This window comes from Pelodiscus sinensis, chromosome 24 (genome assembly GCF_052426305.1).
Source record: "Pelodiscus sinensis isolate ZL-2025 chromosome 24, ASM5242630v1, whole genome shotgun sequence".
NCBI classification, from domain to species: Eukaryota; Metazoa; Chordata; order Testudines; family Trionychidae; genus Pelodiscus; species Pelodiscus sinensis.
This window is the reverse complement of record NC_143075.1, coordinates 5,107,127-5,120,655: the sequence shown is the minus strand read 5'-3', so window position 1 is coordinate 5,120,655 and position 13,529 is coordinate 5,107,127. Positions and strand designations below refer to the sequence as shown.

Genomic DNA, 13,529 nt, shown 5'->3' with positions numbered 1-13,529 from the left:
CGTGCTTGATCCTGCCGTGAGGACAGGGGACTGGACTCGAAAACCTCCCATGGTCCCTTCCAGCTCTAGTGTTCTATGATTTTCTGATGCAAATATGAAAGTTTTGTCCTTTTAGCGTCTCGTCGCACCTGATCTGGTTCAGCTGTGCTCCCGGTGCTGGTATTTGTTGTGATAGCAAACGCCGGCCTCCTCTCTCTTACCCCTGTGCCCAGGCATTTCTTTCTCCAGGCACCCTGCCTCGATTTTTCTTTTTCATCCCCTGCTCCAGCTCCTGGAGCAGCTACAAAGAGCAAAGAGGAGCAAACATGCAATGCTTCCCAGGGCCACCGGCACGGGGTGAGATACAGGCGCTTTGTGCCTATCTCGCTCATGACATCGTGTGCTGAACAATTCGGTGGCGACTGCACACTGTCAGCTCGCACTGTCCTGCGGTGGGACAAAGGGGAGCTCTGAATGCAGGACGCTCTGTCATGCTGTCATGACACTTTTATCTGACATTGGAAGCTAGAAACAAGTTCCCCGCGGTAACACTGAGATATAGATATATATTTTTTAAATAACTAAACGTGAGATCCTGCCAGCCCTGACGCGGCACTACTCAGTAGTGTGAGTGGTACAACCGCCTGAGCAAGGCCTACTCCGTGTGAGGAAAATATTGCAGGATCTGGCCCTTCAGGTCAAAGTGATTCCAGGGATAAGATCTCGTGAGCCTAGCTGTAGCTTCTTCAGCCATGTCACGGAGGGAAATGCTGCCCCCTTTTTTGGGACTGTAGGGTGCACCAGATGTAACAGAGCCATTTACAGGTTGCACCTCTCTAATCTGGCACCCGGGGGACCTGGCCAGTCCTGGGCCAGTTTTCTGGATCACGTGAAGTCAATATTGTCTAGCAGCGTTATTGACACTTCCATTGCTTAATGGGCTCTTAAAGTATGTCTAGACTGCAGCACTATTTTGGGATACCGGAAGTATCCCGAAATTGCTGTCGCATCTTTAAATGCTCCTGCTATTTCCCAAAATAGCGGGCACGCTATTCCGGCATCCCTGTAACCCTCATTTCATGAAGGTTAAGGGATTTGTCGGAATAGTGCCTTGTTTTGAAATTTGGCGCTGTCTACACAACGCCAAATTTCAAAATAAGCTTTTTTGGCCTAGACTCTAAATAAGCTATGCAATTTGTGTAGTGCAAATTGCATAGCTTATTCTGACAGACGGATGCTGTCTAGATGCACCCTTAGAAGACATTTAGGGGTAAATTAGAGCTGAATAACACCACAGAACACTGAGAGCCAGGACTGGTGGCTGCAAACGAACTTTTGTGGGACTATGGGAAACATGGCCACACCCACAACAAGTGGACATCCGGCTAACCAAAATCATGCCGGACCACAGATGTTGCTGGACCAGAGAGTGCCGGACTAGAGAGGTTCAGCCTGTATTATTATTATTTGTCTTGATGTATCACTAAGGGACCCAAATCAGGGATCAGAGCCCCTTGGTTCTAGATCCTCTATAAATTCAAACAGCAAAGAAAGTCCAGGGGCTTTCCATGGAGGATATTTAAGTGTCTGAACTCTGCTACATGTTAGCAGTCTCCATCGTAATTCCCTATTCTGTAGTTTCTTGAGCTGTTTACGCTTCGCCCTCTCTCTCTCTTTCCTAATTCCTTCCAGAGGGACCAAAAGATCATGCTTCTCTGCAGTCCACAGAACAGGACTGCACCCCAATGATTTCTACACTGTCATGAACAGCAGCATGTGCCTCAAGGAAGCGGGAATGAAGTGTTTCAGGATCCGTAGTCACAGTATGTGCAGGAAGCAGGCAATCTGACAGTTAGGATTTGATTTCCCCCACGTTGTGACCGGTACTGCAGTATTGAAATTACAGAGGGATATCGTCACGTAAAGCTCAGTACATCCCCTCCCTCCGCTCACCAGGCTGTCCGGGCATTGAGGGCAGAATATGTTAGGCCCAAGGAAAGTGGAAAGGCCTCTTCAAAGAATTCCAACTTGGAGGAGCTGTTTGGCCTCACTGTCCCTTTAAGAATGAAAGCTCCCGTCTGTCACAGCCGCCTCATTTTGATTTCTATCGACAAGTGATGATGTGCGGGTCCACACAGCAAGCAGGAGCTTGAATTCCCAGCCAAGAGGGGTTAAGGGTGCCTTTTAGACGCCTGTGACCTCCCACTTCACCTTGTACTTGTCAAACTCCACTGGCTTTCTTAACCCTTCTGTGTCCAGCGCAGGCGGTTAGCAGTAACCTGTGCTCTGCACCACATTTCATAACACTACACCTCTAATTCTTTACACAGAAGTGCTTGTTTTCGTAGTGCAAATGTAGTCTGCCACACACGCGGTCCTGGGCAAATGTGTTTTCTTCCAAGGTATTCAAGGAACAAAGCTGTATTTTTCCTCTTCGCATTTTCACCAGCACTCATGTGGTACTTACCCTAACTGATCGCGGGTTCTGGCCCCACCAAACACTTCTCAGCTCAAGTGCTGGGCTGCGGAGACCTGCTAACACTCTTCCAAAGTCAGGCAAAGTATCAGTGTGAATCCTGATAAAAGCTGTTATGCTGTATTGTCCCAGCAAAGAGTGTGGGCACCCCCCCGCCCCGTGTCTATCCTTATTAAAAAGCCCTCTAGAATTGTATATAGCAGGGATTTTGTCCTCTATTAAATTCTAGAGTCATGCCAGACTATGGATGTTGCCGGACCAGAGCGTGCTGGATTAGAGAGGTTCAACCAAAGGCCAAAAGAAACAAAGTGTTAATTTAGGCCCCCAGATCCTTATTACGGTTTTTCAGTAAGTGACCTGAAATTTGAAGTGCTGAACACAGAGCTACTCCTGGTAAAGTGGTTCTCAGCATGACACAAATCATTTCTAAAATAACAATGTTACATACTCAATTCCCTCTGAATATCACTGGCTGTTGAGTCTAGCTTGTGTTTGGGGCTTTCAAAACCTCCCAAAACCTCTTGTTTTGGACCCTAACCTTCCCTCCTCTTTTTTTTTTTTTTAATCTTAGCCTTAGCCCTGATAAAAATCTTTAGGATTTTCATTAGTCATTCTTTTATAGGAAAATATTAATTCTTTGAAATTAGAGAAATGGTGGGTTATGGTCACAGCCTTTCTCGTGAAACTTTTTTTCCAGTTGCGATTCCCAGTCACTTGAACTCTTGGAGCAGAGAGAGAATTCACTTTGAATTTTGGACTCATATAAGAGAGGAAATTTCAGCAACCCCACCACATTTTGCTTGATTTTTGTGACCAGCATCTCTCCAGGGTTTAGCTGCAAGTCTGATGTTGATTTAATTGAATTCCTAGCCTCTACGTTCTATTTTTCAAAAGCTGAGCTTTGGTTTTAATGAGCTTTTGCGGTGAACTCGGTTCAGTGCATGGAACATAAATAAGGGGTCTAAAAATGGCCTTTAAAACATTTTTTTAAGGCACTGAACTAAAGGACTTTGTCACCTATTAGCTCACGGATAGAAATTAAATCCCATACTTGCAGCCATGATTCAGGGTCAAGAGGTAAGGAGATAAGTCCAGGCTTTTTGTGAATGGGAGCTTGACTTTCAGCATACAGGAAGTAAGAATGAATGCGAGGAGAATGGCAGGAGTCAGAACGTGAAACCCCAGCCTGGTTTGATCTGATAAGGGATAGACACTAAACTTAACACTGGCAGGGCGACTCCACACAGTTAAGAGACAGACAGGGGCCTGCTGAGTGTCCCAGAGTGAGCCTAGAGTGTTTGCAATCACTCTGGTCGACTATATATTTGAGAGAGTTTGTCTGTCTGGGAGTCAGTCTGTCTGTCTGTCTGTCTGTTCAAGAACTCCTCCTCCATAATAAGAGCTAGGGCCACCAAATTCAGTGGGCAGTTTCCTCTTATAACTTACTGCAAGGTACGGGTTTGGTTGTGCCAGGACAATGGCATGTGCCCGGAATGGGACTGTTTCTCATAAAACCATACAGAAAAGAGACAGAATCACCAGGCAGGTGAAAGGGGCTGGCTGGGGGCATATCTCTTACCCGGTTTGGGACTGTTTTGCTCTGAGCCTCCCACTCCTTAGTGCGCTTTAGAGTGGGCAAAGGAATATGGGTTGTCAGGTGTCCAGTTTTGAACCGGACAGTCCAGTATTTGAGCTTTCTGTTTGGGAAACAAATTGAGAAAATAGAAATGTCCGGTATTTTCTAGATAAGATGTACGGTAGATTGTGATGTGATGTCAAGTGTGTCCGGTATTTTTGTTGAAACCATCTGGCAACCCTAAAGGAGACTGAATCTTCTTCCCTTCCCGATTCATGCGGGAACATTGCTGGCTGTTCCTCTTCGTCAGGGAGTGAGGGGAAAGTGCCCAGTTTGCTGCATTCCTCACTCTGGCTGAGGAGAGCAGGAGAAAAGGAACTTGGACTTGCCCCTGCTTGGGGGACATGCACCCCTCCCCCAGCTGTTCCCGCTGGGGCTGCAGCAGCCTTGGAGAGGTGCGTCTCTCAATGCCTGCTAAATCTTCTAGGCTGTGTCTAGACTGCATGCCTCTGTTGGCAGAGGCATGTAGATTAGGGTTGTAGGCAAAGGTAAATGAAGCCGCGATTTAAATGATCGCGGCTTCATTTACATTTACGTGGCTGCCGCGCTGAGCCGACAAACAGCTGATCAGCTGTTTGTCGGCTCGCCGCTAGTCTGGACGTTCCCCCTGTCGACATCAAAGCCCTTTGTTGGCAGCCCCGTTATTCCTTGTGGAATGAGGTTTACCGGGGCTGCCGACAAAGGGCTTTGATGTCGACGGGGGGAACGTCCAGACTAGCAGCGAGCCGACAAACAGCTGATCAGCTGTTTGTCGGCTCAGCGCGGCAGCCACGTAAATGTAAATGAAGCCGCGATCATTTAAATCGCGGCTTCATTTACCTTTGCCGAACAAACAAATCTACATGCCTCTGCCGACAGAGGCATGTAGTGTAGACGTACCCCTAGTGTTATATAATATTCTTCCCAGATAAGGTAATATTCTTTACACTTTTCTTTGCCATTGATGAGTCTGCCTTGCTCCAGTGGCCTATGATATTACTGCTGCTGAACTGAATCCATTCAAATTCCCTTGTACACCCCTCCCAACACCACTCCAACATCAGTGATGTTGAAGCGCCATCCGCAGCAAAGGAAGAGTCACGTCTTGGGAGTCTGACTCACCTGCGGATGCCCATTCCTGTTGACAATATGTGGAGTCCTACTGGCACATCCGTGAAAAAAGTAAGACTCAGGTATTAAAAGCGAGAGACGAAAGTTGCAGGAATCAGCTTCTCAGACTCAATACTCTAACACAGTCAGCATGTAATGGAGAATGCAGCATTGGCTTTGGGCAGCACCCTCAAAGGTGGGAGGTAATAAAGATAGCAACACTGCCTGTGGGCAGCAACTCTAGAGACCCTAGGGCAGTAGAGGTTGCCGGGCTGGAGCTGGCAGGAGCCCTGCGGATAGTATAGAATGCATCAACCTATGGAACTCCTTGCCAGAGGATGTTATGAAGGCTCGGACTTTAACAGGGTTAAAAAAAGACTTAGCCATTGATGGACCTAACCTCCATTAATTTATCTGTTAGCCAGAAAGGGTATGCTGTCCCTGGCCTCTGTTTTGGCAGAGGCTGGGAATGGATGACAGGAGAAGGATCACTTGATGATTCCCTGTTCTGTTTACTTCCTCTGTGGCACCTGGCATTGTCCACTGTTGGAAGACAGGACACTGGGCTAGATGGACCTTTGGTCTGACCCAGTCTAGCCATTGTTATGTTCTTATCACTAGTTTCACACTATAAAGTACATAGTAGTAAACCATCGGTCTTTTGTTTTCAGCATCATTCTGCTTATAAAATTGCTGCATAGACTGGCAAACTAATTAGCCATGGATACAGCAAGTGGGCATAAGGCTGTTCATGTGGGTCCAGGGGTCGTAGCAATGCCAGCCTGGGTCAGTGGAGCTGGTTCGTTTCTGACTACATTACATAGGACAGCCTGCCTGGTTTTCAATGTATGCTTAGACAGCAGCTCATCCACTGAAAATAAGTCAGCCTTATTTCAAAATCTATAATGTGAGTTGAGTTTTTTCCTAGCCTTAGAATGGGCAATTAGAATTCGCCTCAGATCAGGTACCAGTTCCCAGGAAAATCATCAGTTAATTGATTCCAATTACTCTAAATTGTTTCTCATACATTTCAATTAGTCTGCTGTGTAGTTAAGAACAGTACCACTCAATTATACAAGTAATCAAGACATCTTTAATAACTGCAGTGGAAAGATCTCAGTGAAAAGAAGTTGAAGCAGTAACATTTGGGTATCCAAATTTTTTTATAGCAATGGATATTTCCTGACAGAAAAGGGGATATTTCCCCTCCCACCGCATCCCCCAGGTGACAGAAGTGAGTCTTAGAGACAGAGGAAACAACTATATTATAAATGTGTCACTAGTAAGCACCAGAAAGTTACCATCTTGCCCCTATTATTCCACAGCTAATGGAAGAGATTAAAACTGAAAAGCAAACCTGTTTACCAGTAATTAACATAAAATACAGTCTCTCATCACCCATGAAGGGCAATTACATTTCTTTTGTGAAAAAGTTTCTTAGAGAAATATTAGAGCCAGATTTTTTTTTAATCAGTACAGAACCATACAGTGGCATACCCAAGATGGACCATTGCACGAGTAATAGTCATGTGTCAAATAGTCACAACAATATGTGAAATATGGAGAAGGTGGGGTTTGTGTCTCCTACAATACTGGACACGGAACCGATTTTTGTGGAAAATTTTGCTAAGAAACCTATATTTTTTTTTCCTCAAGCAAACAGTAATCTCCTTTTCTACTTCACATGAGCCCATGAGGGTTTTTCTTAGTGAAAATGATCCATTTCATCAACATTTTGCATAAAGCAACCATTTTTATGCAAAATTCCATACAACCACTATGGGCGTTGAATGGGCAATTCAATATTGCACTGCAGGTTGATACTCTCAGTGAGCTAGAGAGAAGTTGTTAGACAGATTCTCACATAAAATACCCAACTTTAGCAGTACATGGTGTGCTGCCGTAGAACAAGTTCTGTGCTGGGATAAGAGCACACATGTCACTATTAAATGTAACTGGAGATGTGAGGAAATAGTTTTACTATACTATAACAGTTAGACCCTTCAAACATGTAAAATAGACCCAATGAAAACTTACCTCTGAAAAGTTCTTTCTCAGGTACATCAGAATCAGTGACCAAAATGTTTAACATTTGTTTAACAACATTTTAGAAGAGGCAGAGCGGATTTATTCTACTCTAACATGGCCAAGCAAAACAAATAAATAGCATTTCAAATCAGCCAAGCAGGTCTAGAGGCCTTTGGAATTTAACCTTTAATGTTTGGGTTAGAAATGCCCGTGGACATTCATGCAGTCCAATAGTTCGTGTAAAACAGTTATTCAATACACGTTGCCTTATATTTCAAGTTAGGTTCGTTTTGCATCTCATTTACACTAGAAGCCTATAATAACTGGATTGTGAACCAGCTCTTTTATCTTAATTAAATTAAATATTAGTATAATTTACCTTCTGCTGTACCAATGTGTGGGCACAATTCCAATCTAACTATATACATGCTATACTCGATTGACTTCAATTGAGTTCTTCCAGATTTACACCAGAGCAAGGAAAAAGAAAAAAATTGCCTCCACTGAATGTGTATTAACTTGATTGTACATTAAAAATATTACCTACAAAGTCTCAGCTTTATATGACCCATGCAAAAAAATCTGTGGTATACCAAAAATTTGGGAACAGAGTACTGTTAATAGGAAAATGGATAACACAGGAGTTACTGTCCAGGTTGGACCTCCCTGGTCTGGCACCCTCGGGACCTGACTGGTCCTGAACAAGGGGATTTGCCAGACCAGGGGAGGTCCCTCTCCTCACAGCCCATGCTGCCCCGCTGACACTGAACTAGGGCTTCAGCCTGGCCCTACTACCATTTCAGCCCCCTGGGGCTCTCTAGCTGATGGAATTCTGCAGCTGGGGCCAGAGTTTCCTGGCTACCACTGAGGCTGAGGTTGGAGCTCCCTGACTGCAGGAGCCAGAATTCCCCACCATGCCATCCACCCCTCCCCATCATTGCATTCCTGGCTGAATCACCAGTCCCCACTACTGTGCTCCTGCCCTGCCACTAAACCTCCCTGTTCCCGGGCTCTGTGGTTCAGGAACATCAGTGGTACATGCCGGACCATGGATGTTGCCGGACCATAGAGTCCCAATTAAGGGAGGTACAACCTGTACTTACTGTATTAAACATTTCACATTTAATGGAATAAAGTCCTTTAGGTCCTGCTTGCCAGAGTCCAAAGGAGCAGAAAATAACAAAGGGGCGGGATGTGTGTGCACACATGCAACAGAGAGAGTGTGTGTGTGTGTTTGTACAGCTATGGGTATCTTCACACCATTATTACTCACTGATGCCCAAGGGAACAGATAGAAGTAGAGAAAATGTTTGCAGTAAACCTTGAAGCCACTGGATACTCACCGGATTTGGGAGGGGGGGTGTTTACAAACTAGAAATTCAGACTAGGTTCATGCAAATGAAGCTGGGATAGATTTGATTCATGTAGCAATATGACATAGACCTTCTCAGTTTCACACAGTTTCCACCACAGCTGGGACGTGTTATTCAACTGGGTAGCTCTGAGCTGCTTTTTGCAACTCCTGGGGCTGACAACTCAGCCAGCCAGCCCGGCATCACCGCATAGGCTGTAGAAGACACACTATGCTATGTCTACACTGGTGGCTTCTTCTGCAAGAACAGTTGTTCTTGCGCAAAAACTTGCCGGGTGTCTACGCTGCACGCACATTCTTGCACAAGTAAATTTACAGTACAGCATCAGAAAACAGGGCTTCTTCTGGAAGAGTTATTCCTCTCCCCATGAGGAATAAGCCCCTTTGTGCAAGAGGGCAGTGTAGACAGGCAACATGAATTTCTTGTGCAAGAACCCCCTATGGCTAAAATGGCCATCAGAGCTTTCTTGCGCAAGAGAGCGTCCACACTGCCTTAGACACTCTTGCGCAAAAGCACATCTCTTGCTCCAAAGCACATGCCAGTGTAGACGCTCTCTTGTGGAAGACTTTTTGCGCAAGAACTCTTCCGCAAAACAGTTCTTGCGCAAGAAGCTGCCAGTGTAGACATAGCCTGTGAGAATAGAGGAGCCACAGGTATAAAGCCAACACAGTCATTGTCACACCAACGGGAAGTGGAGAAGGGATTGCTTTGCCCCAGGGGACTACTCAGCTGCTCCTTGAAGGACTAATAGCCATCTTCAGGGTTCCCAAGATCAGAATGCAAGCCGCCCCATGAAAATCACCTTGAAATGTAAGCAGAACAATGGGAGCTTAACCAAACCACCAAAATCTAGTGCCAAATTTCGACTGAGGTTTCCAGTCAAGAATTTGGGTTTGTTCAACCCCCAAACTTCAGGAGACTCCAAAGTCAAGAAACTTTGAAAACCAAAGAAAATATTTACCTGACATCCTTTGAAAGGACAGAGTGGGGGTTTGCGTGCTTCTAATTACGGCATCTGTACTTGCAAGGGTGAGGAGCCTTGGAGTTCTCATCAAACACAGTTATCGCTAATGGCTTGATCTGGCAAAGCCATGCACTCATCGGACTTGTGTTCACCTCAGGGGGACTCCAATTCACATTCCATTCACACGGAGGGCTTTGCCTCTCCAGTCCTGGGAAAGTTAGCAGCCGCATTCTCCCTTTTTAAAAAATTTCAATCATATTCATTGATTTTTTTCAAAATCAAATAAATAAAGCCTTGTTTGGTTGTTGTAAAAAACAAAACAAAAAAAGATAAAAATAGAATAATTTTTCAAAATGCATAATAGAGGTCAGATTTTGTACATGAATACTTTGAGTTAGTGCTTACTGGCTTTTTTCAAAGCCTCCCTCTTTTACGTCTTTCTGCCTCTTTACTAGTCCGTCTTTTGGCATGTCCCAACTATTGGTCATTTGTGTTGCCCCGGATTTGGGAAGGGATCTGTGACTGGCACTGAAACTGACAGGGTTACCCAGGAATCATTTTTAAGAGTTTATTATTTCTGTGTGGAGTGAAACCACTTTACATTATAGCCCTGCCGTGGCACAGCCAAGTGAGGAAGACAAGCCAAAATTACATAAAAGGCTCTTTTGCTGACGAAAAGGTTCATGCTCTTGGGGTCATTAGCCTGAGCCCGCTGATAGACACTGATCCCTCTCAGCTCTGCTTTTTATGAGCCTTCTGAACCAGGCTTTCATGTGGCTCATTCTTTATTTTCCATCAATGAATTTTGGAATGTTTGGGGCTTCTTCCTTTTTTTTTTTTTTTTTTTTAAAAAGATGCGGAGGTGGAAAAGAAAGTTGGGTTTCAAGATGTTTTCTATTTCCCTTCTCCTAATGTGTCAGCTATCTCTGCCCCAGTGAGTCACGTGAAGGGTTTCAAAGAAACAGAGGTTCTTTCTGGAATGGTTGTAGCTCTTTTTAGAAAAACAAAAATCTAAAACCCCACACTGTCATCATTTCAAAGGAAAGGAAATAGCTTCCATCACTGAAACCTGATTTTACTGCTAGACCTGGGGGAAATCTGCATTTTCTGTATACTCTGTAAATTTGGAAAATACGAAAAAGAAAGATGGGTGTGGAGGTTTTTGAGGTTTCCAGAGGATCATATGTAACACCTAGATAAGATTCTGTTCTTTGTTAGGTACCCACAGTAATTCACATTTGCTACTAATGGAGGTTACAAATGCATGCTTAGTTCTGACTCAGAAGTTAAAGAAGTCATCTTGGAGTCATGCAGGCCTCATGGATTAAATTCCTCCTCTGTCACTGACTTGTTGCATAAGCCAACATGAGCTATTAGATCCACCGTTGCTCAGTTTTCCCATCTGTAAAATGGCTGTAAGACACCCTGAGCTGAGTCTTTCTAAAGTGCTTAGAAAGTTTGTGAAAAAAATAGCAGCACCAGGTATTAGTCTTATGATTTTCACCATATTATAGATAGAGCTGGCTGAAGTTTTTGTATGAAACTTTTTTTTTCCGAAGAAAAATGCACATTTGACAACATTGAAACATTTTGTGATTTGGTATCAATATTGCCACATTATTTTGGAAGACCCACAGCCCACTCCCCAAATCTGAAAAAATAAAATCAAAGCACTTCGCTATGGCATTTTTAAAATGAAACATTTCAGTTTTTAGTTCAAAACACTTCTACATTTCAAAAACATTCCTTTAATTTTCTTTTTCAAAGAATGAAAAGCATTCTACAATGGCAAAAAAAAAATAAAAACTTTAGATTTTGTCCAAAAAACTGTTTAATTTGACTCAAAACAATTTTTTTCCATTTATGATTATTTAAAAAAAAAAAAGTGTAGTTCAACCTACGGTGATTTTTCCCCCTGATTTTACAGAATTGCCAGTCAACCAAAAAAAATCCATTTTTTACATTGTAAACCCAATGTTCTAATGTTTTCTCTGCATTGTACCGAGGAGTAATCATCCTTTGGACTGCAGATACAGGTGCACATCATCCTAAGCATTCATTTGGCTGACAGATTGAAGGATATTTGTTTCAATAGCCGATGCAAAAAAATCTCCTTTAACTCCTTTTTTCTTCTATGTATATATATTGTATCATAAGGACTGAATCCTACAGCTATGCATAGCATGTGCTGCGTATACTGAGCACATGTTGGGTCTCAGACTTCCCTTTATGAAACATTCGCTGATTCATATAGCTCAACTATAGGCAAAAGAAAATAAAACATTAAAAATCTCCCGTCTTTAATGTTACAAATAACAAATAAAACAATCATTGCTGAGGCTCCTTAGCATGTCCCAAAGCTAAGTAAGGTGTTCAGTAAGGTGATAGGAGTATCTGGGATTTAGTGCGTATTGGCTATTTCTGATGTATATGGGCTCTATTCACACCACGGCAGAGGTGCGGTTTTAAAAAGCCGGGGCCCGGAGGTTGGGGCCTATTCCTACGGAATAAGGATCAGTTAGGCTGTGTCCAGACTCAGGGGTTTTTTCGAAAAAAGTAGCCTTTTTTTCGAAAAAACTTCACCTGCGTCTAGACTGCAGCCGCGTTCTTTCGAAATTAAATCGAAAGAACGCGGCTTTTCTTTCGACGGCGGTATACCTAATTCCACGAGGAAGAACGCCTTTTTTGAAAGTGCTCTTTCGAAAAAAGGTGCTCTTGAAAGCAAACAGGACTTTTTAGAAAGAGAGCATCCAGACTCACTTGCTGCTTTCTTTCAAAAAGCAGCTTGCTTTTTCGAAAGTTCCGCGTGCAGTCTAGACTCTCTCTTTCGAAAGAGGCTTGCAGTCTAGACATAGCCTTACAGAACAGACAGGAGCAGATTCTATGTCTCTGACACTAAACATTGCATTGTAAAAGTTGGCAGTGCTGAGAATGAGAGATGTGAGTGCTCATAAAAAAAACACATTTCCTCAAAAAGAAAAAGAAAAAAACCCCAACAGCACTCCACGCCTGCAAGCCTACGGTGAGCTTAAAATCAATAGGGGAAGTAAAATCCTAGCCCAGGTAAATGCCAGATGCTGGTACAGTTAGAGGCAGAGATCTCAATGTAGTTCATTTTTGATCTAGTCTGTTTTCTGCGGTGTGTGTTTCTGCATGGATGGCTCATTTCTGTGACACTGCTATGAATATTCTGTGCGAGAATGACCTGCACTCCCCTGTGAGGACAAAGAAATGGTTTGGAGATTCGGAAGTAGCAGAAAATGTGCTAAAGATCCTTTTGATTTAAAAGGGTTCAAGGTATCGGGGACACCAAAAGGTCCTGATTGGCCTGGGGGTGGGGAGGAGCATGCAAAGTCTCTTGCTCCCTGCTCTCTGGCATGCAGCGCTTAGAGTCAACTGCCAGGGTTGGCCCTAAGTGCCACATGCTCCCCCGTCCCTAGGCCCGGATTGGCCTGGGGACAGGGGAGTGGGAGGGCCTCTGTGGGCCGGATCAACCCTCCTGGAGGCCCTTTTGCCCACCCCTGCGCTAGACAGTTCAGCAAAGAGTCCTGTGAGATAGGGCGGGGGAAAGGATCCAGCCTGTTTGCTGTTGGGAATGAAACCCTTCCTGCGGTCCTGCACGATGTAAAGGGAGTGACAGCACAAACGGCTACATGCTCACTTCCACTCCCGTGAAATCACCCCTGCCTTGGAAGGTCTCACCTCCAGGAGCAGAAGGAGAACCTAGTCTCCTGCTCTCTTCAGTCCTTGGTTTTCTTGCTCTTGGAACATACAACAGCTTGTGAGCCAGGCCGTGTGCATTGACTCACCCGTTGAATTGGGGATACAGCTACAGGTTGGACCTCCCGGGTCAGCGCGCTTGGGACCTGACCAGTCCCGGACAAGGGAGTTTGCTGGACCAGGGAAGGTGTGGGGGGAAGGGCGCCAACCTCCCCACTGGGCTCCTCTTCTCAGCCTCCTCCCACAACCTCCCAGTCCTGCAAG

At 44.5% G+C, this 13,529-nt stretch overlaps 1 protein-coding gene and 1 long non-coding RNA gene across 6 annotated transcripts in view; one reads left to right on the top strand and one right to left on the bottom strand.

Moving 5' to 3' along the window:
• LOC142819435 (uncharacterized) overlaps window positions 1-7,359 on the bottom strand; it is a 68,000-nt gene extending 60,641 nt beyond the window's left edge. The window contains exon 1 of one of the 2 annotated variants that reach the window (XR_012897334.2): window positions 7,218-7,359. This is a non-coding gene — a long non-coding RNA (uncharacterized LOC142819435). The remainder of the gene's footprint in view (window positions 1-7,217) is intronic. The other variant, XR_012897333.2, reaches the window with a different exon arrangement.
• PRDM16 (PR/SET domain 16) overlaps window positions 1-13,529 on the top strand; it is a 537,737-nt gene that overhangs the window by 368,211 nt on the left and 155,997 nt on the right. The gene's annotated exons all lie outside the window — the stretch shown is intronic.